This window comes from Haematobia irritans, chromosome 3 (assembly GCF_050003625.1).
Source record: "Haematobia irritans isolate KBUSLIRL chromosome 3, ASM5000362v1, whole genome shotgun sequence".
In the NCBI taxonomy this organism is placed as follows: Eukaryota; Metazoa; Arthropoda; class Insecta; order Diptera; family Muscidae; genus Haematobia; species Haematobia irritans.
This window is the reverse complement of record NC_134399.1, coordinates 128,340,304-128,367,918: the sequence shown is the minus strand read 5'-3', so window position 1 is coordinate 128,367,918 and position 27,615 is coordinate 128,340,304. Positions and strand designations below refer to the sequence as shown.

At 31.4% G+C, this 27,615-nt stretch overlaps 1 protein-coding gene across 1 annotated transcript in view; it reads right to left on the bottom strand.

The window, feature by feature from the left end:
- Positions 1-27,615, bottom strand: part of Rab3-GEF (Rab3 GDP-GTP exchange factor) — a 233,866-nt gene that overhangs the window by 109,284 nt on the left and 96,967 nt on the right. The gene's annotated exons all lie outside the window — the stretch shown is intronic.

Genomic DNA, 27,615 nt, shown 5'->3' with positions numbered 1-27,615 from the left:
TATATCTAACTTTAATCGATTTTAAACATATTAAGCATACTTGACGATACCAATTGTTATAGAGCTAAAATTTTGACAAAAACATAAACATTTTGACAAAATTTTCTTTAGAAATACAATTGTGACAAAATTTTCTATAGAAATACAATTTTGACAAAATTTTTTATAGAAACTGAATTTTGACAAAATTTTCTACAGAAATACATAAATAAAATTTTGACAAAAATTTCTATAGAAAAGAAATTTTGACAATATTTTCTATAGAAATAAAATTTTGACTAAATTTTCTTAGAAATAAAATTTTGACAAAATTTTATATAGAAATAAAATTTTGACAAAATTTTGTATAGAAATAAAATTTTGACAACATTTTTATGGAAATAAAATTTTGAACATAATTTTCTATGGAAATAAAATTTTGACAAAATTTTCTATAGAAATAAAATTTTGAGAAAACTTTCTATAGAAATAAACATATGACAAAATTTTCTATAGAAAAAAAATTGACAAGATTTTCTGTAAAACAAAAATTTGAAAAAATTCTCTAAAGAAATAAAATTTTGACAAAATTTTTATGAAAATAAAATTTTGAACAAAGATTTTCTGTAGAACAAAAAGTTGACAAAATTTTCTATAGAAATAAAATTTTGACAACATTTTTATGGAAATAAAATTTACAACATTATTTCTATGGAAATAAAATTTGGAACACAATTTACTATGGACATACAATTTTGACAAAACTTTCTATAGAAATAAAATTTTGACAAAACTTTCTATAGAAAAGAAATTTTGACAAAAATTTTTATAGAAATAAAATTTTGACAAAATGTCTATAGAAATAAACTTTTGACAAAATTTTCTATAGAAATACAATTTTAAAAAAATTTTCCATAGAAATAAAATTTTGGGAAAAATTTTTATAAAGATAAAATTTTGACAAAATTTTCTATAGAAATAAAATTTTGACAAAACTCACTATAGAAATAAAACTTTAACAAAATTTTCTATAGAAATAAGACTTTGGCAAAATTTTCTATAGAAATAAAATTTTGACAAAATGTCTATAGAAATCAGCTTTTGACAAAATTTTCTATAGAAATAAAATTTTGGCAAAAATTTTATAGAGATAAAATTTTGGCAAAAATTTTTATAGGGATAAAATTTTGACAAAATTTTCTATAGAAATAAAATTTTGACAAAATGTCTATAAAATTAAACTTTTGACAAAATTTTCTATAGATATACAATTTTAACAAAAAATTTTATAGAAATAAAATTTTCACAAAAATTTTTATAGAAATAAAATTTTCATAAAATTGATATAAAATTTTGTAAAAATGTCTATAGAAATAAACTTTTGACAAAATTTTCTATAGAAATACAATTTTAACAAAATTTTCTATAGAAATAAAATTTTGGCAAACATTTTTATTGAAATAAAATTTTGACAAAATTTTCTATAGCAATAAAATTTTCACAAAATTTTCTATAGAAATAAACTTTTGACAAAATTTTAATAAAATTTTCTATAGAAATAAAATTTTGGCAAACATTTGTATAGAAATAAAATTTTGACAAAATTTTCTATAGAAATAAAATGTTGACAAAATTTTCTATAGAAATAAAATTTTCTATAGAAATAAGATTTTGGCTAAATTTTCTATAGAAAAAAATTTGACAAAATTTTCTATGGAGGTAAATTTTGAAAAAATGTTCCAGAGTAATAAATTTTTTACAAAATTCCTAAAGAAATAAAATTTGTACAACATTTTCTATAGAAATAAAATTTTCACAAAATTTTCTATAGAAATAAAATTTTCACTAAATGGTCTATAGAAATAAAATTTTGTCAAAATGTCTATAGAAATAAACTTTTGACAAAATTTTCTATAGAAATACAATTTTAACAAAATTTTCTATAGAAATAAAATTTTGGCAAACATTTTTATAGAGATAAAATTTTGACAAAATTTTCTATAGAAATAAAATTTTAACAAAATTTTCAATAGAAATAAAATTTTCTACAGAAATATGATTTTGGTAAAATTTTCTATAGAAATAAGATTTTGGCAAAATTTTCAATAGAAATAAAATTTTCTATAGAAATAAGATTTTAGCAAAATTTTCTATAGAAAAGAATTTGACAAAATTTTCTATAGAGGTAAATTTTGAAAAAATGTTCTAGAGTAATAACATTTTTACAAAATTCCTAAAGAAATAAAATTTGTACAACATTTTCTATAGAAATAAAATTTTGACGAAATTTTTGTAGAAATAAAATTTTGACAAAAGTTTCTAGAGAAATAAAATTTTGTCAAAATGTCTATAGAAATAAACTTTTGACAAAATTTCCTATAGAAATACAATTTTAACAAAATTTTCTATAGAAATAAAATTTTGGCAAACATTTTTATAGAGATAAAATTTTGACAAAATTTTCTATAGAAATAAAATTTTAACAAAATTTTCAATAGAAATAAAATTTTCTACAGAAATAACATTTTCTACAGAAATAACATTTTGGCAAAATTTTCTAAGAAATAAGATTTTGGCAAAATTTTCAATAGAAATAAAATTTTCTAAAGAAATAAGATTTTAGCAAAATTTTCTATAGAAAAAAATTTGACAAAATTTTCTATAGGGGTAAATTTTGAAAACATGTTCTAGAGTAATAACATTTTTACAAAATTCCTAAAGAAATAAAATTTGTACAACATTTTCTATAGAAATAAAATTTTGACAAAATTTTTGTAGAAATAAAATTTTGACAAAAGTTTCTAGAGAAATAAAAATTTGACACAAATTTGATCAAAAATTTAAAAATATATTTTTTTTTAATTTAGATTTTTGGCAAAATTTTCTTACAATTTTGGTAGATTATTTTGGGCACGAGTGGCAACCGTGTTCGGTATACCAATTATCTTTTAGTTCTATAATATATTGAAGGCATTATTTTCCCTGTCTTCAAAGTTAATAATCGTGTAAAGATTTTTCCTCCAAAGTGAGGCACTTCACCCGATATCCAGAGGCATACCCACTGACTATGTAAGATAGTGACTAGTGCTTGAATTTTAAACAAAAGTCGTATATATTTTCAAACTCCAGTGCTGTTAAAACCAACTCATTATTAGTTTAATGTAACTTACGTCTTTTTTTCAGACATTCCGAATTGGAAAAAAACACGACTACTATTCGTTTGTGTATTTATAAATCCCTAAGAATCTTAGCGAACACATCATCTCCTTAGAGTATTATTCTATAGAAGGACTGCAATATTTTTTCTATATTCCATTTGTGATGCTCTGCATGACTTCTTCGGTTTCCTTTTGTACTCAGGATATCTGAACTACTCCTTAGGGCATTAATTAAATGATTATTATTCACTTAAAGTTAAAACACATGTTGGGTTTTGTTGTCATCACCCACCATAACGGCTATATTTATTCCTTGACGACTAAGGCGAAGCGTGTTGTCGTTTTTCTTGGGTTTCAATTAAATTAATTTAATAAAAACATTTGTTTTATGCTATGTAATAAATATTTTCTTAAGCTTTAAGGCTTAGCATTATTACACGCAAAATGTGTTTTTTTTTTTGTTTCTCTTCGGAAAGTAATATTTTATAAATGGTATCCACCTTTGTCCGCACATAAATGTCTGACCACAAAGAAAATTCTTTTGAAAAGATGTTTATATTAAATTTTGTAGCGATGCCTATTTTTTCATTTTTGTTGTAAATGGATTTATTCCATCTACGAGTTCTTTAAGGAAAAAGCTTGTCCGGTTCCAAAGATTTTGTCGTTATACTAATGATTTTGGTATTGATTCCCAACCGAAGAAGTGGAAAATTGAAGTAAGGATAAATTTAAGACACAATTATCTTTTTAAACAAATTTCAACTCATTCATTTTTGCTGCTTTTTTGTTCATATGCTATCAAAGTCCTTTAAAAGCATGGTAATGACAATTTAAATTTTCATACTCATGCTCGACTTTAAGTTGAAATTATTCTATGATTCAAGATGAGGCAAATCCAACAAAAGTTGCTCGCGCACGAAACGACCAACTTGTACTAATTAATCGCAATCGTACTATTAGAACAACGTAGAACAGTAAATTCTGAGCGGTACACAACTACTTGTTTGCCAGTTTTCTTCCAAGAAATCGGGAAAACCAACCGCCGAAGAATCTTCACCACGACAATGCGAGCCCTCACACCTCAGAATTTTTCAGCACTCAAAACATCGATGTAATGGGTCATCATACGGCAGATGATGGCACAGATTAAATTTTTTGTTCCCGTTCGTAAAGAATAGAATTTCATCAAAATCGGTTGCGACCGGAATCATACGAACAACATATACATGGAGGGACGTACGGACACCAAGAAGTAGATTAACTCAGGAGGAGATTCTAAGCCGATCGGGCCCAACGAGAAATTAATCAACCTTTGAATCGGTGCAAAACTACACGGATGAAAAAGACTGTTTTTCATATGTTTGGGTATAAACATTATATGTTTGGAACTCAACTTTTTAAACACAATATTTTTGAGTGCAAACATATAATGTTCATAAACTAGCATAATATGTTTGGGACATATATGTTAATATGTTAGAACATATTATGTTTGGGACATAATATGTTTGTAAATATAATATGCTTGGATTCAAACATATATTAATTTACAAATAGCCCATAAACATATATGTGTTTACAAAGAGAGACAAAGTGTATGCTGGGAGTAAAATAATGAAAGTAACCAATTGGCGCATTAAAAATATATACACAAAGAAAATTTCATTAAATATAGGAAAAATACTACGTGTGAATATAAATTTACATATTATATAAGTATAAATTTACATATTATGAGTAAACATATATATGTTGTGATATAAGACTTCGCCAAAAATTGTATATGCTTAAGTAAAATATTAAAATGAGTCTTCGGAGAGAAAATTCATTCGGAACCAAGATAAAATATATTTGAAAAAAAATAGCATGAGTTTTGTTTATCATTTTCGCATTACGGGCACAATTTTTTTGTTTCGTCAAAAAAAATCGGAACGTAGGACGAGTAAGTCAAAATATTCAAACAAAGGTAATTAAAGGGATCTTCATAAAAACTAACGAAAGGGCACTATACACTGAACAAAAAGCATGTCCGGTTCCAAAGATTGTGTCTCCACTTTAACAATTTTTGTATTGATTCCGAACCAAAGAAGCGGAGAATACAAGTAAAGATGCTTTTAAGACACAATTCTCTTTTAAATGGGGTTTTGTGTACTTGACGCTACAAAGCACATTTCAATTTTTCGCTTTTTCAGCTTTTTTTCATATGCTATAAAATGTCCGTTAAAAACAAGACTTCCAGTAGAAATTATGCTATGTTTCAAGTAAAAAATGTCTTTAAAATAAAGTATTGAAAAACATATCCTATTTTCTAAAGATTTTTTCCTTGTACTCAAGATGCACAAATGCAACAAATTTAAAGACAGTTTCATTAATTTTAAAGAATTTTTCTGAATTATTAAAGTCAAGTTGACGTTAGTCCAAAAATTTGTTCTTTCATGTTATGATACCCATTTTTAAGTCAAATCACTTAATTATAACGACAACACGACTTCATTGAAAGTATCGACCTTTGAACATGGAAAAAACTTTATATTAGAGAAATGCGTCTTCTAAGCTAAGCAAAAGTTGTATTCTTATTTTAAGGACATGAACTCTTTGGCCTCACGACAATATTTTTTCAGTGCACTCTTTTTAGAGTTGTGAAAGTAAAATGAAAACAGGGCGAAACAGTGAAAAATTAAACAGTAAGATCTATAAAAATAAAGATTAGTTCCTCTTTATTAATGAGTAGTCCCAGAGGAGTTGACGGATTTTTTCGAAAATAAAAGCGGGCATTGAGTTCGAGTTTTGCCGCTAAAATTATTTCTCATTTTAGTGGCAAAACCAGAATAACATTACAACTTTTTCCGGTAAATTGTATTATAACATGGTGGGGAAAGATCCAAAGCAACAATTGAATAAGTTTATTTTCTTTAACCCTTTCACTACCGAAGTAAAAGTAGCCATTGAAAAAAATTTTTTTCTTCAAAACTAGTTTATTCTAGTGTTAAATAGTACAAAACGACAATGTTTGGGTGTGTACTCACGTTAGTGTGTGTGTAGTAAGATGTCCACCTGAGTGGACATTGGTAGTCAACGGAGTCAATTCACTTGTAATTAATTTTATTAATGTAATTAATTTTATTTAATATGTATCTTTCTACTAAGTTTAAAAATAATGTTTTCTTTCTTATTTTTAGTAGGTGTATAGTATGAAATTAGACGCTAAATAAGAAAAATATTCACATTTTCATTTTATGCTATTAAATTAACTATATTCATTTCATTATTCCTATTAAAAAGATGTTATTCATTTTTCTATTCATTTCGAAAACATAAAAAAATTGTTTTGCTACCACTAGATATATCTTATTTATATAGTATATACATATAGTATATTAGAATGTAGTGTTATTTCATATGATAGGTGTAAAAACATGGATTTCGAAATTTTGGGTATCTCTCCCAAAAAATCTGTCCACCGTGCTTACAAGGGTAATGCATAGACAATAGATTTTACATAGATGAGCCATGGGTGTCAAACTATGATTGACAGTTCGGAAGATTAAGAATAAACGAAAAAATAAGAGCACGCTTACATTCTCTTTCGTTTCCTATTTTGTAGTTTGCCAATTTTATACAAAATTAGAACGTTTATGATGCACAATATAATATAAATAAATATATTAAAAGTTCATATTTGAATTGTGACCAAAACCGCGAAAATACAAAATTTAATTTTGAGCAGCACTTCTGTTTATGAACAACACAAAAGCAAATGCCGGAAAATGAATGTTTTGAACTGACTCTTAACGAAAAAATCAAAACGAATTGTCAGAAAATTAATTTTTCGAACTGACACATTTTTTTAAAGAGAATAGTGGATCATCTATGTAAAATCTATTGTCTATGGGGTAATGTGCAGTAGACCTTCTCAAAGTCGTGCCCATTACTCTTATAAGATTTGTTGGAGTGTGTTAACGGTATTGTCTTATTATTACACTACAAATATTATATAAAATGTTTTTTGCTTTGCGACCTTGAAACTGAGATTTTTGAGTGCTTGATGCTTACTTCCTTAAATTGGGTCGAATTCTATGAAATCTCAAACTCTTCGAAATAGTTTTACAATACATATGGAATTTGAAGTACCCTATATAAACTCTGTTTTACAATAAATTCGAATTTTGCCATTTCATGTTACATATTTTTGTCTAATATTATTTAAATTGCTGCATGAACTTTGCAACCTTTGACTACCGATGTCCACTATAGAGGACATGACTTAATCGACTTACCCTGTATATACCGTACACCCAATTTCCAATTTGTTATGTCCTTTTTGTTAAATAACACTTCCTATCATACAGAAAAAATCAACAATTGTATACTATAGATAGGTCACCATAACTGCTCAAGGGCAATATCAGAAATTACAAAAAATGGGGATTTCACGTTTTTCATAGAAAAAAACTTGCATAAAATTGACGAAACACATATTCGACTATATAAAACTGGCAATTTAATATTAGAAGGACCCCCTTAACATACTCCAACAAAAATTTTAAATAAAACGTACAAGGATAACGAATAATCAACGCTCAAAGTCATGTCCTTCCAGGTGGACATCAGTAGTGAAAGGGTTAAAAGAAATTATTAAAGAAAAGTAAAAGGGTAAACATGGCCATTTTAACGCGATAATACCAATTTATACCGGCCTTAAGAATTAAATTAAGTACAAAATTATTCGTTAATAAAAATTCGTATTTATTTGTATTTCTGAATTAATGGTGTTACATGCTAGCAAACAATTGTTCACACCAAAATAAATTTATGTGCTGTTGTAAAATTACTGTTTAGAATTTAAATATAATGTGCATTTGAATGGTTATCGTTAACTTTAGGATTCGATGGAAAAATATTTTTATATACTCGAATTCACGTTCTTCTTTTGTAAGAGTTTTTGAATTTCTTCGAAAATTTTAAACTTGTATACAAAAACCTTTATTTGTTACACAATTTTTATTTTTGCAATAAAAAAATAATACTTGATTTGAACACAGTCCATTTCGTTTATATCAAGCATTTTTCTTTTCTGACTTTTTAAAAGTTCTTTTATAAAACGCACTTTACAATTTCGTAGTAAAAATTTAATATAATAGTATGTAATGCTGAACACCTTTTCGGGAACTTCCGAACGAATCTGGAATATATGTTAAAAAATATATTAAAAAAAAAATGGTGTTGGTCGAAGCAGGGATCGAACCCAGGACCCCTGTTACGCAAGGCGGACGACCAACCACTGCTCCACGCTGCCAACAAATGTATTTTTAACAATGTTATGTTGTTAAACAATGTTATGTTTGCATCGGCTCGTGGGCGCCGCAAGCTATGCTATATAAATATAACTTATAACGATAATTATCTCTTGATGACCATAACAGCTACGTAGTCCAGTGGTTAGTGTGCTGGCTTACAAACTGTGTGGTCCGCTGTTCGAATCCCCGTCCGGCAAAAGGTAAAATTGAAAAAAAAATTTTAAAATTTAAAAATTTCTTCTACAATGTTTGTATTACAGAAAAAGGTGCTAAGAACTAAAAAAAATCATGGAAGTGAAAAAAATGTGAGGCAATATACAATTAGGCAGATAAAAAATTTTGAGCACAATATTCTTTGGGAGAAAATTCTTCTCAGCATATAATATTTTTGGGTCCAAACTGCCTCCAAACATATTATATGTTCACATAATAACATATAATTTTTTGGAAGACAACATTATTAAATTTAGATGGAAAAATACAAAATGTTTGGAACTTAGACTACCCAAACATATTATATTGTTTAGACTAATATGCTTTCAAACATATTATATATTGGAAGAAATCAAACATATAAATGTTTGGGCAATACCCAAAAATGTATATGCTTGAAGCAAAATATGTTTGGGAGTATATGTTACAGAAGCTATTTTTTTTTTGAGGGTGTAGTCTCTGGTGTATATAGAACTGGCCCAGTTCTGTGGAAACGTGTCATTAACAAGGTAAATTTACACTTTAGGACACAACTTGGACACGACATTCCTAAGGGCACGTCCTGGGAATATTTCATAGGACAGTCTCATACACGGACGAAAAAGATTGTTTTTTATATGTTTGGGTGTAAAAATTATATGTTTGGAACTCAAATTTTTTTAACACAATATTTTTAAGTGCAAGCATATAATGTTCATAAACTAACATAACATGTTTGGGACATATATGTTAGTATGTTAGAACATATTATGTTATGTTTGGGACATAAAATGTTTGTAAATATAATATGCTTAGATGCAAACATATATTGATTTAGAAATAGCCTATAAACATATATGTGTTTAGAAAGAGAGATCTGGAGAGTAAGCTGCAAGTACAATAATGGAAGTAACCAATTGGCGCCTTAAAAATATATCCACTCAAAGAAAATGTCATTACAATTTTTAATAATTTGTTTGAACAATATAAACAATATTTTGTTTGGACCAATCCAAAAAATATATATGCTGGAAGCAATATATGTTGGGGTATATGTTACAGAAGCGATTTTTTTTTGAGGGTGTAGAGAGATCCTCAAGAACCAATCTGAATCAAACTCATAGCAACCTATTTCAGTTTGAGAATCCGAATCGCACCAGAAGGAAATATTTTTGGAATAGATTGTTCTGATAATTGTATTTCAGTAAATTGAGTAGAAATCAATATAATCAATATAAACCAGTACCGGTCTCGTGATAGGTCCCCGCCTGCGGAAATTTGTACCATGGGGTACTAAATATGTGGTTTAGGATAAAAAAATACTAACTCAAAAAAGATTTTTATACCCTGCGCCACATTGTGGAACAGGGTATTATTAGTGCATATGTTTGCAACACCCAGAAGGAGACGTCATGTCCGTCTATCTGTGAACACATTTTTGTAATCAAAGTCTAGGTCGCAGTTTTAGACCACTTGACTTCAACTTTGGTACAAGTTTCTGTTTTGGGTTAGAATAGAACCCTATTGATTTTGAAAGAAATCGGTTCAGATCTAGATATAGCTCCCATATATATATTTCGCCTGATATGCACTTATATGGGCCCAGAAGCCTGAGTTTTACCCTGATTTGCTTGAAATTTTGCACAAATATAACACTTGGTCGTGTAGCCAAGCGTGCACAATTTGATTAAAATCGGTTCAGATTTAGATATAGCTCCCATATATATCTTTGGCCCGATTAGTACTTATTTATATGGCCCCAGAAGCCAGAGCTTCCCCACAAATTAGTAGTATAGTCTACTGTGCTAAATTTTATTGAAATCGGTTCAGATTAAGATATGGCTCCCATATATATCTTTCGCCCGATTTGGACCAATAACACCACAGAGGTCAAAGTTGTACTCTGATTTACGTGAAATTTTGCACAGGGAAAATACGCCTCAGTTTCGGCGATCACCTCTTCATTGCAGCCAAATTTTTTTCCCTGCGAGCATCCTTTTGAGGTCTGAGAACAAGAAAAATTCGCTGGGGGCCAGATCTGGAGAATACGGTGGGTGGGGAAGTAATTCGAAGCCCAATTCAGGAATTTTTGCCATCGTTCTCAATGACTTGTGGCACGGTGCGTTGTCTTGGTGGAACAACACTTTCCTCTTCTTCATATGGGGCCATTTTGCCGCGATTTCGACCTTCAAACGCTCCAATAACGCCATATAATAGTCACTGTTGATGGCTTTTCCCTTCTCAAGATAATCGATAAAAATTATTCCATGCGCATCCCAAAAAACAGAGGCCATTACTTTGCCAGCGGACTTTTGAGTCTTTCTAGCCTTCGGAGACGGGTCGCCGGTCGCTGTCCACTCAGCCGACTGTCGATTGGACTCAAGAGCGTAGTGATGGAGCCATCTTTCATCCATTGTCACATTATCGATGGAAAAACTCGGGTGTATTACGAGTTAACAGCTGCAAACACATCGCGCGGAACCCATTTTGCACAGAGTCGATATAACCATGTCCGTCTGTCCGTCCGTCTGTCTGTGAAAACATTTTTGTGATCAAAGTCTAGGTCGCAATTTAAGTCCAATCGCCTTCAAATTTGGCACATGTTCCTAATTTGGGTCAGAATAGAACCCTATTGATTTTGGAAGAAATCGGTGCAGATTTAGGTATAGCTCCCATATATATCTTTCTCCCGATATGCACTAATATGGACCCAGCAGCCAGAGTTTTATACCGATTTGCTTGAAACTTTGTACAAACATAACACTTAGCTGTATAGTCAAGTGTGCAAAATTTGATTGAAATCGGTTCAGATTTAGATATAGCTCCCATATATATCTTTCGTCCGATATGGACTAATACGGTCCCAGAAGCCAGAGTTTTACCCCAATTTGGTTGAAATTTTGCACTAGGAGTACAATTAGTAGTGTAGTCAAGTGTGCAAAATTTTATTGAAATCGGTTCAGATTTAGATATAGCTCCCATATATAGCTTTCGGCCGATTTACACTCATATGACCACAGTGGCCAATCTTTTACTCCGATTTAATTGAAATTTTGCACAGGGAGTAGAATTAGCAGTGTAGGTATGCGTGCCAAATTTGGTTGAAATCGGTTCAGATTTAGATATAGCTCCCATATATAGCTTTCGGCCGATTTACACTCATATGACCACAGAGGCCAATTTTTTGCTCCGATTTAGTTGAAATTGTACACAGGGAGTAGAATTAGCATTGTTGCTATGCGTGCCCAATTTGGTTGAAATCGGTTCAGATATAGATATAGCTCCCATATATATGTTTTTCTGATTTCGACAAAAATGGTCAAAATACTAAAATTTTCCTTGTAAAATCGCCACTGCTTTATCGAAAATTTGTAAAAATGACTCTAATTTTCCTAAACCTCTAATATATAATATATATATATATATATATATATATATATATATATATATATATATATATATATATATATATATATATATATATATATATATATATATATATATATATATATATATATATATATATATATATATATATATATATATATATATATATATATGTATATATATATATATATATATATATATATATATATATATATATATATATATATATATATATATATATATATATATATATATATACATATATCTATATATATATATATATATATATATATATATATATATATATATATATATATATATATATATATATATATATATATATATATATATATATATATATATATATATATATATATATCGAGCGATAAATCATAAATAAACTTTTACGAAGATTCCTTAAAATTGCTTCAGATTTAAATGTTTCCCATATTTATACCCTTCACCACTACTGTGATACAGGGTATAATAAGTTTGTGCATTTGTATGTAACGCCAAGAAGGAGTAATCATAGACCAACCTTTAAGTATACGGATCGGCTTAGAATTAAATTCTGAGTCGATTTAGCGATGTCCGTCTGTCTATCTGTCCGTCTGTCTGTCCGTCTGTCTGTCCGTCTGTCTGTCCGTCTGTCTGTCTGTTGATGTATTTTTGTGTGCAAAGTACAGCTCGCAGTTTTAGTCCGATTGTCCTAAAATTTAGTATAGGATCCTGTTTCGGCTCAAAGACGATCCCTATTGATTTTGGAAAAAATCGGTTCAGATTTAGATATAGCTGCCATATATATTTTTCGCCGATCTGGTCATAATTGGCGTGTATATCAACCGATCTTCCTCAAATTCCGTACATCCGAATATTTTATGGGTCTCGAAAAACTTGCAAAATACCAGCCAAATCGGTTCAGATTTAGATATAGCTCTCATATATAGCTTTCGCCCGATTTACACTCATTTGCCCAAAGAGGCCAATTTTTAACTCCGATTTGGTTGAAATTTTGCACAGGGAGTAGAATTAGCATTGTAACTATGCGTGCCAAATTTGGTTGAAATCGGTTCAGATTTGGATATATCTCCCATATATAGCTTTCGCCCGATTTACACTCATATGACCACAGAGGCCAATTTTTAACTCCGATTTAGTTGAAATTTTGCACAGGGAGTAGAATTAGCATTGAAACTATGCGTGCCAAATTTGGTTGAAATCGGTTCAGATTTGGATATATCTCCCATATATAGCTTTCGCCCGATTTACACTCATATGACCACAGAGGCCAATTTTTTGCTCCGATTTAGTTGAAATTTTTCACAGAGTGTAGACTTAGTATTGTAGCTATGCGTGCCAAATTTGGTTGAAATCGGTTCAGATTTAGATATATCTCCCATATATAGCTTTCGCCCGATTTACACTCATATGACCACAGAGGCCAATTTTTAACTCCGATTTAGTTGAAATTTTGCACAGGGAGTAGAATTAGCATTGTAGCTATGCGTGCCGAATTTGGTTGAAATCGGTTCAGATTTACATATAGCTCCCATATATATGTTTTTCTGATTTCGACAAAAATGGTCAAAATACCAACATTTTCCTTGTAAAATCGCCACTGCTTAGTGGAAAAGTTGTAAAAATGACTCTAATTTTCCTAAACTTCTAATACATATATATCGAGCGATAAATCATAAATAAACTTTTTCGAAGTTTCCTTAAAATTGCTTCAGATTTAAACGTTTCCCATATTTTTTTACTAACATTGTGTTCAACCCTAGTGCATTAGCCGACTTAAATTTTGAGTCTATAGATTTTGGAGAAGTCTATCAAATTCTGTTCAGATCGAGTGATATTTAAATGTATGTATTTGGGACAAACCTTTATATATAGCCCCCAACACATTTGACGGATGTGATATGGTATCGGAAATTTAGATCTACAAAGTGGTGTAGGGTATAACATAGTCGGTCCCGCCCGACTTTAGACTTTCCTTACTTGTTTTTTACTAATATTGTGTTCCACCCTAGTGCATTAGCCGACTTAAATTTTGAGTTTATAGATTTTGTAAAAGTCATCAAATTCTGTCCAAATCGAGTGATATTTAAATGTATGTATTTGGGACAAACCTTTATATATAGCACCCAACACATTTGACGCATGTGATATGGTATCGAAAATTTAGATCTACAAAGTGATGCAGGGTATAATATTGTCGGCCCCGCCCGACTTTAGACTTTCCTTACTTGGTTTTGGTTATAAAAGTTTACACTTTTCGAAAAACGGTACACGTATTTCAAACGTTTTCTTTTGCGTGCAATTGCCTGACATGTGTACTCCACCATTTAACAAGGTTTAAAAGACAAAATCCCTTTCAATCAAAAAGACTTTATATAAGTTGTTCATTTTCTTCTTGAATAAATTCTATGGAATTCATTTAATTGGCTTCCCATGTATTTTATTCTCTTCATCGTCAATTTCCCTTGAAATACAATTGTAATTAATTATTATGTCATAAATTACTTTCTTCATTCATCCTCTTTCGTTGTCTGAGAGTCTCACAAAAAAATACTAGTATAATTGAATGGACAGCAAAAGAAACAACGGCAATGATGATGACGATAATAGTCCTCATATTACCGCTGTCATTTTTATTGAAAATTAAATTAAAATCCAAAAAAGAAACACAGCCACAAGCAGTGGCAGCGGCAGTACCATAATGGAATGTGCAATGAAGGAAATCAAACAAATAAAAATCCTTTTTATTCGATACATTCAGCATACTCAAGAGGAGCCTCTTTCGTATCCTTCTGCTTGTACTGCATATCTCTTCAGGAAACAGAGGAATACCTCAACTGGTTTTTTTTTTTTTTTTTTGTAGAGACTTGAATGAAAAAACGAAGAACAGAACCTAGCAATACACATTGCACAATGGGACGATAAAAGAAAAAATACTGATTATTGTCAGTTCTGCGGATGATGGTTCATATAGGCATATATTGAGTTTCTTCTGCAACAGAATCTTAAGAATTCCCCGATTTTACCATATTTTCACTCCCGCTTTTTTTGAGAATTTCCGCAATATTTTCTCGTATTCGCAAATTTTTGTAGAAATTATTACTATCAACAAGTGAGTAAAGTAGAAAGTCGGGCGGAGCCGACTATATCATACCCTAAACCATTCCTACCGAATTAGTAGACATTGTTTGCGGAGTATCAATTGTATAGTTTTGGGTGATAAACCGCATTTTCATATTTAAGAACATAGAGGGGTATATCTTTATAGGAGTCTTGTCACAATCTTTTTTTTCCGAAAGCTTGTTTGTGTAACATTTATTGGTCTTGTACAACAAGACTTAGGTCTTATATTTACAGTACAAGATTTATATAATACAAAATACAAATCCTAATTATATTATAATTAATTAAACAATTATGGATACATTAGACATAGGTTTATAAAATTATATGAATAAAACAAGTAGTGAAAACCAAAGTGATTAAATAAACAAATTTGAATTTATAATGGAAATTAAAAATTAAAAAAAAAGAAAATAAATAAATAAATAAAATTTGATTATAAACAAATTTAATATTTAGAAATAAAACAAATGGAAAATTTAAAGAAGATACGTCATGTTCTGTTATAATGTGCGGTAGAAATCAAAAAGTCTGCTCTTAAAATTCTCTGTGTTGCTTATAATTTGTAAATAATGGGGAAGATCATTCCATATACGCACAGAATTAATAAAGAAGTGCCACTCAGAAACCAGTAGAGAGTGTCGCATCGGTAACAATATATTCCCTCGATTAGATCTTACAAATCTCAGTCTCTCATAAAGATATGGTGGTTGTCGCGTATATATAATCCTATGTAGGAACAATATAGTACGACAAGATAAAAATTTGTCGAATGGCATACCATATAAACGATTAAGATATGGAGAAACGTGTTGAAACCGACGAAGATTATAGACATATCTGATAATGTTATTGTAAACAATATCTAATTTCCGCTTGCTCTCAGCATCGCATCTGGCAAAGAGTTCGCAACCATATAGCAAACCTGGTATTAGAACACTCTTCGCTAAGAGTGTACATATACTAAGAGGAGTAAGATGTTGTGTATACCACAGAGTCCTTAATTTGCTATATGTTTGCCCTATCACCGTATTAATATGATTCGTCCAGGTCAACGAACTATTCAAAGTAATCCCAACGCTCTTCGCAGAATCCACAATACCAATTTTCTGCCCGTTGAGTACAACATCAATGTTAGAACCATGTCTGCGTAAGAGTAAGCATTTCGTTTTCGCCGGATTCAGAAATAGACCATTCGCCGTCGCCCAACCCTGGATGATGGCCAAATTATTATTGAGTCTCTCCAAATTCTCCATAAGTGTCCCCAAATCACTACTTAGGTAAATTTGGACATCGTCTGCATACATGTGGATATTACATTCAGGTAGAAAACAAGGAAGATCATTTATGTATAATGAAAACAGCAATGGACCAAGAACGGATCCTTGCGGCACTCCCTTACAGCAACGAAGTACATTGGAGATACTTGCACCACTATGAACAGACTGTGTCCGACCATTTAGATACGAGAGAAAAGCCATAAATATTCCCTAGTTTGTATCACAAAAGTGAGTGATCAACCGTATCAAATGCCTTTGAATGATCCAAGAGTACCAAAAAACTAAGTTTCCCATCGTCTAGTTCTCTTCTCAAATCCTCACAAATGTCAGTTAAAGCAGTGGTTCAACCATGACCTGGTCGAAACCCAGATTGCCTTTTCGAAATCAAGGAAAAATCAGATAAATACCTTGACTTCTGTTTGTACATCACCTTCTCAAAGACATTCGAAAGAAAAGGTAAAATCGCGATGGGTCGATATTCCGTGCCCGTTTTGGGAAGTGGAATTATCTTTGCATGCTTCCATGCACTAGGAAATTCAGATGTTGTCAGTATCGTATTAAAAATATGCGTTACATACGGAACAATGCATGGCAGAAGTATTCTAAGTAGCCTGGGATCCATACAATCAGCTCCAATAGAATTCGACTTCACTTCTGAAAAAGCCAGAACAACATCTAGATTCTCAATGCAATGGAACTCGAACTCTTCTAATGGACCGAAATCCAAAATCGGACCCCCCACATTGTTATAAAAATCATAATTGACATCACCCGTAGGAATGTTAACAAAAGACTTTTTCAAAGCGTTAACATCAATGGAAGACTCAGAGTTAATGGTGGATTTTCCAATTCCTATGTCCCGTACCACTTTCCATGTCGCCTTCGTCTCAATAGCAGAACTAAATCGATTTGCAAAATAATCAACCTTAGCTGATCTAATCTTTCTTTCAAAGCAGAGGTCTTGAATCGTCTCCACCTAGCGTAAGCCAGATTCCTTTCCTCGATCGCCATTCGTATATCGTCGTTGAACCAAGGACAAGACTTCGGAGTCAAACTCCCCGTTCGGACAGGTACACAACTGTCGTAGAGATACTTGATATTATCACTAAAGAAATTGAGTTGTTCATCCACCGTTAAATAAGTATATATGAATCCCCAGTCAATCCCCATTACCTGTTGCAACAGTAGGGACTGATCCAAGCCTCTAAAATCCCCTAGAAATATCCAATATTAGGAGCTATAGTTGTTTTGCACCTACAGAGTTAGTATGCTACCAATATTGAGTCCATTATTAAAAAAAGAGGAAGCTCAATTACTTGTGGGTAATAAATCCAAATTTGTAAAAATCGGGCAATATTAGTTTGTAAGAGCTACATGTAAGTCCAAATACGATCGGCTAGTATATCAAAATTTGAAATTTTAGTAACATTGGTTCATAAATAAGGGTATTATTGCAAAATTTGGGAAAATCGAGCGATGCATATATATATATATATGGGAGCTATATCTAAATCTGAACCAATTTGTATAATATTCTGCAGGTATGATTGATACCACATACGGTTACCTTGTGCAAAATTTGAGTGTGATCAGTTAATAAATGAGGCCTCTATGGTCAAAAATAAGGTTATAAGGGCCAAATTTGGCACAATCGGGCGATACATATATATGTGAGCTATATCTAAATCTACACATACAGTTATTGCTATAGAAGATTACATTTAGCCAAATTTGAGTAAGATCGGTTGATAAAAAAGGGTTTTATGGCCAAATTAAGAAAAATCGGGCGGTACATATATATGAGAGCTATATCTAAATCTGAACCGATTTGGATGAAATTTTGCAGACGTGAAGGGCGATGAAAAAGATTACCTTTTGCCAAATTTGGTGGCGATCCGTTTGAAAAAAAAAGCGCAACGTGACCCCATTTGTCGAAATCGGGCGATACATATATATGGGAGCTATATCTAAATTTGATTCGATTTCTTCCAAATTCAATAGCGTTCGTCCTTGTCCCCAAAAAAACTCTGTACCAAATTTCATTAAAATCGGTTAATAATTGCGACCGGAATCCTGCGAACAACAAATACATGGACAGACGGACGGACGGACGGACACCAAGCACTAGATCGATGGAGGTGATTCTGAGTCGATCGATATATATTTTATGGGGTCTAAAATCAATATTTCTGGTAGGCACATTTTTTGGCAGATCAAACTTATTATAACCTGACCACTATGTGGTTTAGGGTATAAAAATTACGTTCCAAAATCGTGAACGGACGGTCACAAAATGAAACAGAGACGTTCACGAAAAATTAAATCTCAATGTTCACAGTTTCTTCCATAGACGTTCATGATTTCATGAACGGCCTTCGTTTTTCTTTGGTCGTGAAAAGTCTTTAAATATTCGTCGGTGGTTCAATGTACTAAGGTAACTGTTAACGCGAATGGAGCAGACAATCCAAGTTCGAGTCACGATAAATGATTTATTTAATAAATTCCTAACCATTACGATTTCCGATCATGAATGCTGATTGCCATTTTAGCAATGTCATTTTACAGTTTCAGCTTGACACCGCCTGTTCTCCGTTTGACATCACATGTGTTTTAATTCACATTCATGAACGGATGGTTTTGAAACGTGCACACCGTTCATGATTTTTTCAATAGAAAAATCATAATAGCTGCCGAATGTGAGGTATACAATCAGAGATTGTTTCTGCATCCGCCATTACAACTACCGTTTCCGCTATTAGCATTTCATGGTCCGTCATGTTTCGTGTTTCCGTCACTTCTAACATCTTCTCATCTCATCGCAGCCATAGCGACTTCATTTTTCATTTGGTCCAGGTACAGTATCGTCTTATTGTAGACTGCACTTCTTCTCCATCGATGGCCACTAGACGTCAGGATTAGCCCAATTACGCTCTCATATGTCCAGTGCATCACCTTTGGATTCAGGCCCCAATTAGAGCCCACCTTCTCTTCTGCACAGTGCCCAACAGATTTGGATGATGTGGCTCATCCAAATCTGTTTACTGTCTAAGGTTACTCCTACTGATCCGTTCTTTGTAGAAGTAGTAAAACATCATCTGCATAACAGACGGGTTCAAATCCAAAAATTTAGTCCCCGTCCACAAAAAAATTCCAATTTAGGGTAAAATTCCCAATACTGGCAACTTTGACTCCGAATGACAAGTGTATCTGACGAAAATGACAAGTGTATCTGAGATTGCCTCGCATCCTTTTTGCTTTAACAGAAATATTTTTAATATTAAAAGAAATCTTCGAGCGTCTAAAATCTCTTTCCTCTGAAAAAAAAAAATATTCTGGCGAAATGTTCCTTTTTGTTTCCCCTTTTTATATAACAATTTAAAATATAACCAACAATATAGTACTTTAAAAACTTTTCTCATTCAAACGCCACTGTGTTAATAGAAGGAAACGGAAGGAAATCTGGTTTGATTGCCACCTCTATACGATGAATTCCGTTCCACATGTACATGTGTTAGTGTTTGGTTATATAAATAAGTGTGTGTGTGTGTGGATAGGATATACAATATTATGATGTTCATACCGTTTGGCATAAATAACAAATCTGGGTCTTTGAATACAAACTTGGATTTTTGTAGTTTTTAACTCTGCTTTATCCTCCCCATTGAATGTGGTTTTGTGGAGCATTTTGTTCACTACTGAACGCCCGACCTAGCAGCAGATACAGTTGTTCATATCAAAACAAACTAATTGCAAACATTTTAATGAGGTCCTAAGGCTTTTGCTTCATTTACAGACAAATGAGTCTGGTTGACAGTGGATTAGCAAAAATATAAATAATCAACTTTTTCGGAGAAAACTATTTGGAAATCATGAACCAAATTACGAATACAAATTGTGTCAAACTACACAATCATTTAACTACGTTATACAATAAATTGTAAATTAAAACTAAAACTAAATTTAAACTTAACAAATTTAATTAATAAATTAAACAGTTTGTTTTTAATTTTCAATTATTCTCTGGGAATGGCTGTTTTAATTATCATAAAATATTTATGACTGGGAAATGTTGAGCACATATGAAACAAGATAAAATAATACAAAATAAATCGAAAATTCCACAAAATTTCCTTAGACATAACATTTTGTGAAAATTTCTATAAAAATAAAAGTTGCAAAAATTTTCTTTAAAAATGAAATTTTGCTAAAAATTTCTACAGAAAACGAATTTTGTAAAAAGTTTCTATAGAAATAAAATTTTTCAAAAAGTGTATATGAAACAAAATATTGCAAAAATTTTCTGTAAAAATAAAATTTTGCAAAAATTTTCTATAGAAATAAAATTTTGATAAAATTTTCTATCGAAATAAAATTTTGACAAAATTTTCTATAGGAATAAAATTTTGTCAATTTTCTGTAGAAATAAAATTTTGACAAAATTTTCAATAGAAATAAAATTTTGAAAAAATTTTCTATAGAAATAAAATTTTAACAAAGTTTTCCATAGAAATAAAATTTTGAAAAAATAAAATTTTAACAAAATTATCCTTAGAAATAAAATTTTGACAAATTTTTCTATAGAAATAAAATTTTGACAAAATTTTCTATAGAAATACAATTTTGACAAAATTTTCTGTAAAAATAAAATTTTGCAAAAATTTTCTATAGAAATAAAATTTTGCAAAAATTTTCTGTAGAAATAAAATTTTGACAAAATTTTATATAGACATACAATTTTGACAAAATTTTCTATAGAAATAAAATGTTGACAAAATTTTCTATAGAAATAAAATTTTGCAAAAATTTTCTATAGAAATAAAATTTTGCAAAAATTTTCTATACAAATAATATTTTGCAAAAATTTTCTATAGAAATAAAATTTTGACAAAATTTTCTAAAGAAATAAAATTGGACAAAATTTTCTATAGAAATAAAAATTTGCAAACCTTTTGTATAGAAACGAAATTTTGCAAAAATTTTCTATAAAAATAAGACTGTGGCAGCATTTTCTATAGAAACAAAACTTTGACAAAATTTTCTATAGAAATAAAATTTTAACAAAATTTTCTATAAAAATAAAATTTTGACAAATTTTCTATAGAAATTAGCCTACGGGAAATTGGTGCAAATTCCCACTGACGGACCTATCATAGGACTGGTACAGGTGATCCAGTTTGTTGCAGTTTTTAAATAGTCATAATTTAATGATTTCCATACTCGCTTGATATAAAAATCTTATTGGATCTACACATTTATGGTGTTTTCTTTTCTGAAAAAATTGCTTTGCCTTCATTTGGTCTGTGCAGAGCTCGAATTTTTAAAATGTTGCCAGCAACCTAAAAAATGCTATCATTTCAGCGGGCAGAAAAGAATTCAAAGGAACAAACAGGGCAATCGCAGCACTCTCATGTGTAAGCATGCTGAAAATGCCCGCAATTTGCCTCTTTGCGTGGCAATTCGTCTTCCGCACGGACGAAGACGATTGCATTTTAATTAACAATCATTTTAATCGAAACGTGAAAAAAACATGAACACAACAACTTTTCCATAAACTGATCCATGGATGCATAAGTGGAGAAGCCTTAATAAAATCATTTAAAACTTTTGCAATTGAATGTGGGCGTGTGATGGCAACCACCATCTTCTTCTCTCATAAAGGTAAATTTACGATATTAACATCATTTATGTGAAGCGTTGAAATCCTTACAGTTGGCTAAATGAATAGCTGTATGTGAGAGTTGTAAAACCACAAGACCATCAAAATCACACGTATTCATCCAACCATGGTTAGGATGTATCCACATTCAGAGTGTTTGATGGCTTGGAATATGGCAATAAATGTGTTATGCATATATCCTGCACTCCATTAGCATAGAAGATCTTTTGTTATTGGCACCTGGAGGTTGTTGTTGGATAGCGATGGTGAGATTATTCCGACTCGGTTTTTACCCGTGGGACACACGCGTACACTATATTCTGAGGTATCACTGGTTAACCGAACGAATATGAAACCCCTTTTAACTCAGCCCATTTTCACTTAAGGGTTGACCATGACATCACGGGAAATTGTGAAAATATATTCAGCAATGCAACGTGCAATGTGTTGACTGTTTGTGAACATGTTACGCTGAAGTGAATTCATTTTCATTTCATTATCATTTTTTTTTTATTTCTTACCATAGCGCATTATGATGATTAAAGCAATGAATGCGTATTACTAGCCACTCAGCAAAATGCACCACTTATAGAAATTTTCACAAAATACATTTTTTATAAAAAAACATCTACAAATTTTTATTTAAAAATATATTTTCTATAAAATTTTGACAGAATTTTAAAGCATAATAAAATTTCGGCAAGATTTTCTAGAAAAAAATTAAATTTCGACGAAATTTTTTACAAAAAATGCAATTTTGAGGAAACTGTTTATGAAAAAAATCGACAAAAATTCTATGAAAATAAAATTTTAGTGAAATTTTCTATGAAAATAAATAACAGAAATAAAATTTCGAAAATTTTCTATGAAAATTAAATTTCGACAAAATTTTATTAAAAAATCAATTTCGAAGAAATTTTGTATGAAACTGAAATATCAACAAAACTCCCATGAAAATAAAATTTCGACGAAATTGTTTATGAAAATAAAATTTTAAAGAAATTTTCTATGAAAATAAAATTTCGACAAATGTTTTACTGTAAACTTTAGACTACAAGATGGTTGGATGGACAGACGTTTCCGAAACTTCCACATGCCTCATCGGCATCCTCTACTTGCAGCGAATCTTTCAACCACTAACAACTTTTCCAAAGAAAAAGTGATATATTTATGCAAATTTATTATGGCATATTCTTGATAGTCGAGGTTCAAGTGTAATTCTCTTTAGTTTGGTGAATTATCCGAATTTATACTGATAGTTGGTTGATAGTTTCGCTGCAAGTAGAGGATGTTGGTAGGGAATGTTGAAGTTCCTAAGACTTAGTTACCATCCAAATATCTCAGCTAAAACACTCTTTCATTGTAGTGATGAGATCAAAAGATTGAACTTATCCAAACTATATTATTATCAAAAATGAATTTATTAAGCTAAAAAAATATATTTTCGATTTAATAGAACTTAAAATTTCAGTTATTTATTTTAATGCTTAATATTTATTTGAAAATAGATTGCAAATAAATGAGGTTTAACAAGTATATACAGCAGTAAGTTCGGCCGGGCCGAATCTTAAATACCCACCACCCTGAACCAAATATTAGGGTTCCCTTTGAAATTTCAGGAGGGCTTGAGGACTTGAGAACACTTCCCGAAGATAAATTTAAAGATTTCACCTATGAGGACTATATCAGATTCTGGATTTATAAGAACCATTTTTGTTTGAGTTTTAGAGGAATCATTAACATCTCTTGTAAGTGTGCAAGAAAATTATAAAATAACGTCTTGATTTGAAATGTTAAATCTGTAGAAGTAAAATCTGGAAATTTTACATTGACCCTCCTACACCCTCAAGAAGCGAAGTCGGTCTATATGGAGGCATTACCAAATGGACCGATAAAAACTTAATCCGATACACGTTTTTGTGAGCCTAAAATACCAGAGTATTTACAATTTTAGGCAAACCAGATAAAAACTACGGTTGCTAGAAACCCAAGGAGTTAAATCGGAAGATCGTTCCTATGGGAGCTATACTAAAATATGGACCGATCTCACCGTTTTCGGCACACCTTTTATGACCCGAAAATACCTCTAGATTTCCAATTTCAGGCAAATAGCATAAAAACTTCGGATTCTAGAAGCCCAAGAAGTAAAATCGGGAAATCGGTCTATACGGGGTCTATACCAAAATATGGACCGATACTCACCATTTTCGGCACACCTCTTTATGGTCCTAAAATACCTCTAGATTTCCAATTTCAGACAAATTGAATAAAAACTACGGTTTCTATAAGCCCAAGATCACAAATCGGGATGTCGTTTTATATGGGGACCATACCAAAACATGGACCGATACTCACAATTTTTGGCACACATATTTGTGGTCCTACAATACCTCTAGATTTCCAATTACAGGTAAATCGAATAAAAACTGCGGTTTCTATAAGCCCAAGAAGTAAAATCGGGAGATCGGTATATATGGGGCCTATACCAAAATTGGACCGATACTCACAATTTTTGGCACACGTATTTGTGGACCTGCAATACTTCTATATTTCATATTTCAGGTAAATTGAATAAAAACTGCGGTTTCTATAAGCCCAAGAAATAAAATCGTGAGATCGGTCTATATGGGGCTATACCAAAACATGGACCGATACTCACCATTTTTGGCACACCTCTTTATGGTCATAAAATACCTCTAGATTTCAAATTTCAGGCAAATTGAATAAAAACTACGGTTTCTATAAGCCCAAGATCACAAATCGGGAGGTCGTTTTATATGGGGACCATACCAAAACATGGACCGATACTCACAATTTTTGGCTCACGTATTTGTGGTCCTACAATACCTCTAGATTTCCAATTTCAGGTAAATTGAATAAAAACTGCGGTTTCTATAAGCCGAAGAAGTAAAATCGGGAGATCGGTCTATATGGGGGCTATACCAAAATATGGACCGATACTCAAAATTTTTGGCACACGTATTTGTGGTCCTACAATACCTCTACATTTCCAATTTCAGGTAAATTGAATAAAAACTGCGGTTTCTATAAGCCCAAGAAATAAAATCGGGAGATCGGTCTATATGGTGGCTATACCAAAACATGGACCGATACTCACCGTTTTTGGCACACCTCTCTATGGTCATAAAATACCTCTAGATTTCAAATTTCAGGGAAATTGGATAAAAATTTCGATTTCTATAAGTCCAAGACCCCAAATCGGGAGGTCGGTTTATATGGGGACTATATCAAAACCTGGACCGATATAGCCCATCTTCGAACTTGACCTGCCTGCAGACAAAAGACGAGTTTGTGCCAAGTTTCAGCACGATTGCTCCATTATTGAAGACTGTAGCGTGATTACAACAGACAGACAGCCAGACAGACAGACAGACAGACAGACAGACAGACAGACAGACAGACAGACAGACAGACAGACAGACAGACAGACAGACGGACATACGGACATACGGACTTACGGACTTACGGACATCGTTATATCGTCTTAGAATTTCTCCCTGATCAAGAATATATATACTTTATATAGTCGGAAATCGATATTTCGATGTGTTACAAACGGAATGACAAACTTATTATACCCCCGTCCCCATCCTATGGTGGTGGGTATAAAAACTTCAACATTTTTATACCCTGCGCCACACTGTGGAACAGGGTATTATATGTTTGTAACACCCAGAAGGAGACGAGATAGACACATGGTGTCTTTGGCAATAATGCTCAGGGTGGGTCCCTGAGTCGATATAACCATGTCCGTATGTCCGTCTGTCCGTCCGTCCGTCTGTCTGTGAACACATTTTTGTGATCAAAGTCTAGGTCGCAATTTAAGTCCAATCGCCTTCAAATTTGGCACATGTTCCTAGTTTGGGTCAGAATAGAACCCTATTGATTTTGGAAGAAATGGGTTCAGATTTATATATAGCTCCCATATATATCTTTCGCCCGATATGCACTAATATGGACCCAGCAGCCAGAGTTTTATACCGATTTGCTTGAAATTGTGTACAAACATAACACTTAGTTGTATAGTCAAGTGTGCAAAATTTGATTGAAATCGGTTCAGATTTAGATATAGCTCCCATATATATTTTTCGCCCGATATGGACTAATATGGTCCTAAAAGCCAGAGTTTTGGACCAATTTGGTTGAAATTTTGTACAGGGAGTATGTTTAGCATTGTAACTATGCGTGCCAAATTCGGTTGAAATCGTTTCAGATTTAGATATAGCTCCCATATATATTTCGCCCGATATGGACTTATATGGCCCCAGAAGCCAGATTTTTGGCCGAATTTGGTTGAAATTTTGCACTAGGAGTACAATTACTGATATAGTCAAGTGTGCAAAATTTGATTGAAATCGGTTCAGATTTATATATAGCTCCCATATATATCTTTCGCCCGATATGGACTAATATGGTCCTAAAAGCCAGAGTTTTGGCCCAATTTGGTTGAAATTTTGCACAGAGAGTAGATTTAGCATTGTTGCTATGCGTGCCAAATTTGGTTGAAATCGATTCAGATTTAGATATAGCTCCCATATATATCTTTCGCCCGATATGCACTTATATGCACCCAGAAGCCAGAGTTTTATCCCGATTAGCTTGAAATTTTGCACAAGGAGTACAATTGGTAGTATAGTCATGTGTGCCAAATTTTATTGAAATCGGTTCAGATTTAGTTATAGCTCCCATATATATGTTTTTCTGATTTCGACAAAAATGGTCAATATACCAACATTTTTCTTGTAAAATCGCTAGTGCTTAGTCGAAAAGTTGTAAAAATGACTCTAATTTTCCTAAACTTCTAATACATATATATCGAGCCATAAATCATAAATAAACTTTTGCGAAGTTTCCTTAAAATTGCTTCAGATTTCAATGTTTCCCATATTTTTTTTGTAAAATTGTGTTCCACCCTAGTGTATTAGCCAACTTAAATTTTGAGTCTATAGATTATGTAAAAGTCTATCAAATTCTGTCCAAATCGAGTGATATTTAAATGTATGTATTTGGGACAAACCTTTGTATAAAGCACCCAACACATTTGACGGATGTGATATGGTATCGAAAATTTAGATCTACAAAGTGGTGCGGCCCCGCCCGACTTTAGACTTTCCCTACTTGTTTTCATTGAAAAAAATGTCTATAAAAATAAAATTTTAAAGAAATTTTCTTAAAAATAAAATATCCACAAAATTTTCAATAAAAATAATAATCGACAAAATTTTCTATAGTAAAATATTTCGAATTTTTCTCTATACATAAAATTTCGTCGAAATTATATAAGAAAATAAAATTTCGTCGAAATTTTTCTACAATAATAAAATTTCGTCGAAATTATCTAAGAAAATAAAATTTCGTCAATATTTTCTATAAAAATAATATCATCGATATTTTCTGTGAGTATAAAATTTCTATGAAAACAAAATTTCGTTTAATTTTCAATAATATTAAAATTTCTTCGAAATTTTCTATAAAAATAAGTTCCACGAAATTTTCAACAAAAA